This window comes from Neofelis nebulosa, chromosome X (genome assembly GCF_028018385.1).
Source record: "Neofelis nebulosa isolate mNeoNeb1 chromosome X, mNeoNeb1.pri, whole genome shotgun sequence".
NCBI lineage: Eukaryota > Metazoa > Chordata > Mammalia > Carnivora > Felidae > Neofelis > Neofelis nebulosa.
The window spans coordinates 101366665-101372664 of NC_080800.1; the positions used below are offsets into that span (position 1 = coordinate 101366665).

Below are 6000 nucleotides of genomic sequence, written 5' to 3' on the forward strand. Positions count from 1 at the left end.
AAAATGCAGATTCTGGGGCACCTGGGTGGCTCAGCCAGTTAAACATCCAACTCTTGATCTGGGCTCAGGTCATAATCTTGCAGTTCGTGAGTTGGAGCCCCTCATCCGGCATCTGCGCTGACAGTGCGGAGCCTGCTTGAGACTCTGTCCCTCCTTCTCTCCGCCCCTCCCCTGCTTGTGCTTGTTGCTCTCAATACATAAACTTTAAAAAAATGCAGATTCTGATTCAGCAGGTCTGGGATGCTACCTGAGAGGCTGCACTTCTCACAATCTCCCGGGCATTGTTGGTGCCGCTGGTCCAGGGAGCAGTAAGATTCTAGAGAAAACTGTCTCAGGGCATGTAATTTAAGGAAAGAAAGGAAAGAGGGAGGGAAGGACAGAGGGGAAAGAAAAGACAGAGAGAGAGAGAGAGAGAGAGAGAGAGAGAGAGAGAGAAAGGGAAAGAAAGAAACTTGGGGTCAGCAAACCTGTGGGCAGAATGTTGCAGTCCTGAAGTGAATGCCCTGAAGTGAAATTGCCACAACTTCTGACTTGCTCTCTTTTCTTTGGTCACCTTGGTTGATCCATTTTCTGAAGCAAAATTCAGGCTACATGACACAAAACTCACATTTTAATAGACATCAGTGTCAGTGTGGTTACGGCCCAGTTAGCTAGTACCTTGGCAACTATCCCTAGGATGAAAAGAAAAGCTGAGAAAAGCCTCTACCAACAAATCTGTCCTCTGAGCCTATGTGAAGTCCCCAGACAAGAAGGAGAAGCCTCACAGGATGCCAGAAGAATCCTTCCATGTGTCAGTCCAAGAGGCACAAAGCAAGCTGAGCAGGAAACAGAAACCTCTCTGCTGTCCTCAGCCAGTTTGGTAATGTAATGGTAGGGGAATGTTGGTTAAGTGAAGGGTGAGCCCTTTATCCATTCATCTTTTAATTCCCAGGAAGTTCTCTGAGTTGGCCTAGATCTGTCAAGGTCTATGCAGGGGCACAGAGATCAAGAGGCACCCTGAGATTTTACTTTTATTGCTAATTATCAGAGCCAGCCTTAGGAGTTAGGGGTGCCAGTAACTCTTGAGGAAACATGACCCCAGGGCAAATCACCTGCAAAAATATGATTGAGCTGAAACGTGGTTAATAAAAAACATCTTTGGGGTGCCTGGGTGGCTCAGTCAGGTATACGTCCGACTCTTGATTTCGGCTCAGGTCGCACACTCACGGTTCTGGCATTCGAGCCCCTCGTCAGGCTCTACGCTCTGGCTCCCTCTCCCTCTGCCCCTCCCCCACTCGCACACCTGTGCTCTCACTCTCTCTCAAAAATAAATAAACTTAAAAAAAAAACAAACACGTCCTTTGAAAGCAGAGTCATCTCTCCTTCTGTATGGGCGAGAATAGTCAGGATTATTGGACTTGTGGGAAGGCGTGCCTCAGCCTCAGAGCCAGCGCCCAGGAGGGAGCACACAGCCTCCCGACTGCCTGTTGCCTCTCTGGGTTACTGAGCAACTCCCGGAAGCGTGGCCCCCAAAGCGTGCCTTGGCAGGTGACTGACTCACCGCACCCCAGGGTTGACTCTGCTAACTGTCTCAAGAGATTCTTCCCAATTTCCTCATTGCTGTCAAGAACTATTTCTAGCTTCTTTGGTTTCTTCAACAATGTTTTTGAAACGCTTCTCATTTTCAAGACCTCAAGCTGCCTGAAGTTAAAGAAAAAGGTTTCCATTTTTCCTCTACAATACTTCTGCTTAGGCTTCCCAGAATATGTTAACTTTGTTCATACAACCCATTTTCAAAAGGATCAATTTTCCTTCTGCAGCCTATGCATAGGCTGGGGCTATGGTTCCCCAGACCACTTGCTGGGGAAAGTTTCCCACTTGAAGAGTTCATCTCAAGGTTACGTGGAAACCACGTTCTGGATATCTGAGGTGGTGATGTTCTTTGTTCCCAGAGGACTCTTCACGATGATACTTCATCGGCCCCCATTTAAAAGCAGGAAACAGAGGCAGTGACAGATGTAGGGGCTGTCCCAAAGTTATGCAGCTATGAAACGACATGCCATGGCCAATGGAGAGGGAGGATGGGGACTCCGATCTTTCCGCTCTAGATACAAAAATTTCTCCAAGCTTCTGAGACAAATATGACTCTGGACTCTAGAGATTCCAAGGAAGAGGTTTACCTACTTCCATGTTACTCTCATTCTGCCCTCTTTGGGGGCTTTTGGCCTGCAGGTGCGTCTTTGACACTCTTCTTACAGACCAGCGGTGGAATGTGACTATGTCATTCCCTTGGGCAAAGCTCATTGTTAGCTCAAGACAAAAAGAAGGGCTCCCTTCGTGTACAGGGAAAGGATGGAGAAGAGGCAGAAAAGTGAAGGCAGAAAAGCGCCCTTAAGTCTTCAGAGTCAGGGGCCAATGAATCCCCTGCACTAGTGAATGCCTCCTACAGGAAGGCAGCACCAGCATCCCAATCAGGTCCGTAATATCTGGGCAAAGACCCCATGGATGCCAGCCAAGCCCCTTCATGGGTATCACTGTTCTGGCCCCTTTCTGGAATGTGCTGTCTCTTTGAAGTCCGTGTGCTATTTTCAGATTTGAATAGCTAAGGTTGTAGGTATTGAGAGAGCCAAGCTGTCACCTTTCCGGCAATGAACGGCACATTTCCTTCTCACAGTCAAATGGATTCCAGTCAAGCAAGCCACAGAACATTGTTTATCCTCTGTCTTAGGTAAACAGTCCTCTGTCATAGGGTCTGCAATCAGAATACACTCCGCGGGTTAGTTGTCCTGAATACCTACATATAAGTGCTACTAAGGCTTTCTAGTACACCTGCATCCTAAGTGATCAGTGCCCTAAGTTAGACTTCATGTAACATCTGTATATTCCTTAGTGCAATGCCCGGTGGAGAAGGAACGTAATTTAACCTATTGCAAAGCATTCGCATCAGGTCAAAGAATTTAAGCAGACTTGTTGCCTAAAGCCAGTCAATCTGGGTGCGGCCCCAGAGATGCCCATCTGAGAAAACATTCACGGTTCTTGTCCAAGATAGACTGAGCCATAATAGACTTTGCAATCCCTACAAGAAAGCCCATTCAAACGTAAGTTTCCCCTTGTCTTTGCAGATCCCGCCCCACTGGAGGCATGTGATGAGAGGAATCACCGAAAACGTGGCCGCTTCAAGGATCCTGAGCCAGACTTCACTCTCCCTGGTGTCGGGCATGACACGAATATTGTTGATGGTGCAATGACCTTTCAATAGGAAAAACGGATTGTTTTTCCCTTCAGTGCCTTATGGAACACTCTGAGACTCGCGACAATGCAAACCATCACTGAAATCGTTTTGCTTTGCTTGAAAAAAATTAAAATAAAACCAACAAAAAACATGGACATGCAAGATTCCAGTATGCGGAAAAAAAAATCGTATTACAAAAAGTCAATTCAACAAAAGCCATTCTTTGATACCACTGCTCAGTATACAAACACCATGTTCTTTAATACACACACACACACACACACGCACGCACACACGCACGCACACAAATTTAAAATTCCAATTCAGCCAATAGGCCCATCTCAGCTAAAATAATTAATTCCTCCTGATTAAAAAAAAAAAAATCTCTGACTCCCTGTGTTTGGGAAGACAGACTGGCATTTCTTCTAGGATCTGCTGACCAGATGTTTTTGGTATTTCCTGTTGGTAGTGATGTTCTGTGCACCCTATTTCCTTTCAACGTTGCTGAAATGTGTATATCTTTAGAATGTAAATCCAACACTTAAGAAAATTCAAACACTTTTGGAAAAGGGACTCAACCGTGACTTCTCTGTGTTCTTGAAATGGTTTTGTGCGAATGCTTTGATAACTTCCCACTCGGTGAAGGGATTCCCAGAGCTTTCGAAATGGACTTGTGTGTGTAGCAAGGGGCGAGGCACGATCAGGCGTACCTCTCGGTGCTTTCCTACAATGGATCCCGGGGCTTTCCAAGAAGCCTGGAATTGCAGCTCACAGATCTGTTTTTCTTGCTTTGGTGTGCGTTTTAAGTCAATACAGCTGAGTCTTTAGCATTGAGGTGAGGGAAATGCTGCCTACACTCCCAAATGTGTTTAGAATATCTTTCTCAGAAACAACACTGTGTTTAAGCTCCGCTTTTCTCTGCTAAGTATGCCTTTCAAGTGTACACCTCGGAGACAGGACCGCGTTGCAAGGCGGGCCGGTGGGTTCAGACCACGGTTGTCGGTCTGACTTTACTCTTGCTAGGTCTGTCTTCCCAGCTGTTGCCTGTGACTGCCCGTGGCTCTCCGTCAGACTGCATGTGTCCTTTTCTAGTTTGCAAAGACTAAAATGCATTCCCAAACCTACTGCTAAACCGAGGGCCTCAGCATCACTCCCAGGTCCTTGCTCGGAGCAGTCTCTCCACTGACTTTCTCAGAAGATCGCGCCACTGCTCCACGGGCTATCAAGTAACTAACTGCGTACCTGCCGTTGGCATCATCAGAACAGTCAGAGGAAATAGTCTCCGCTCACTAATTACCTCCTATATAATGACGTATGCTTTCTGTAGTTCAGTAGTTTGCTCTCATCAGTGACGTGCATTGGGAAGTTTCCAGACTGTAAAAACTAGGAGCTTGAATTCATTTCCCAAGTGTGACCTTTAGATGCCTAGTTGACTCGCTGCCCATTTGCTCTTGTCTTCAGAAAAGGAAGGAGGAAGCCTCGTTCCGATGAAACGTTTCCAGAAAAGTGTAATATAAACTTTCATTCCAAAAATGGTGTCATAAGCGAGTAACTCACCTGTCAAATTTTAAATGGTATTGAACAAAAAAAAAAAAAAAGGAAGCTGTTGTGTTTTCGTTTTTGTTTTGTTTTCATGAAACTGTGATTTTCAACTTCTGAATGCTATAATGTCCAGAGCAGGAAGCTAACGCTGTGCAAATATGAAGTTGTATAAAACAAATCAACCGACCTACACACAAATGTTTTCGTAGGCACTGTATAAGGAGAAATGTATGTTTATGGACTCAAATCAGTTTTTCAGAGGAAACTTTGCTGGGAATGAAGAGGCAGATAAATTGGTTTGTTATTTTTTAAAAACTTGCATGTTTAAAAAACAAACATTGATTGCTTCAAATTTCTGCTACTAACTTCAAGCTATGGGAGTTTGGCGGTAGTCACTTGAGGATTTTTTTTTTCCAATTCTTTTCTTTTTGTTGTTAAAGCTGTACTTCAGTGAACAGAAAAATTGCCAAGCCAACTAATGGCCGTAAAAGCGTAAATTGCATGTGTGGGCATAAACTACGGAGCCTCATTGCCGTGAGGTATTGTACAAAGTTTTAATACATTTTGTAAATAAAATTGTAAAGAAAGAAGTCTGTTTCTGTGCTTTGACAGTTTAAAACGGACGTGGATACAGGTGCCAGGAAGTTATTATTCATCAATTTACTTCCCACCGGAGGCTTTGCCAATGATATCACAGTCACCTCGCCGGTGGTTTCCATAGAAGATTATGCCGCTCCCCCGCCACCCCACCCCACCCCAACTCATCTGCGACCACAGTCACGCTCCAGCCCTCATCCTAACTACACATTCCATTAGAAAAACCTTCATTCCAGCAAGCGTCACCGATCTAGAGTTCAGAGAGAAATAATGAATGCAGGACTATATTGATTCTACAGCGTTTCTGAGGGAGAGACAAAAGGCTGCTAATCAAGTCTGATTTGTAGACTCTGAACATGGAGTACAGTTTTACCCAATACATAAAGCAAGTGTTTAAATATAGGCCAGTTTTATATGATGGCCGCCCTAGAAAACAGGAGATAATGATAGGAAAGGAAGGGATAATTTGCGGCTGGGCCAGCAACAAAGAAAAGTACAGCTGAGATGCTAGAGAGAGGAAGGAAGGAAGCCATCTGGGGTCGGGGAGTGTGGAACAGAGAGCACGAGGCCTTGGAGACAAAGAAAACTCAGAGTGGGAAAGGAAATCACCCAGAAGAGTCTGAAGTATAGGCTGATATAAACACGCTGAG

The 6000-nt window shown here is 45.1% G+C and overlaps 1 protein-coding gene across 5 annotated transcripts in view; it reads left to right on the forward strand.

Moving 5' to 3' along the window:
* The window catches only part of GRIA3 (glutamate ionotropic receptor AMPA type subunit 3), a 268497-nt gene extending 263154 nt beyond the window's left edge, over nt 1-5343 (forward strand). For all 5 annotated transcript variants that reach the window (XM_058714193.1, XM_058714191.1, XM_058714192.1 and 2 more), the window contains one exon: nt 3102-5343. The gene's annotated coding sequence lies outside the window, so the exon portion shown is untranslated. The remainder of the gene's footprint in view (nt 1-3101) is intronic.
* The last annotated feature ends 657 nt before the right edge of the window (nt 5344-6000 follow it).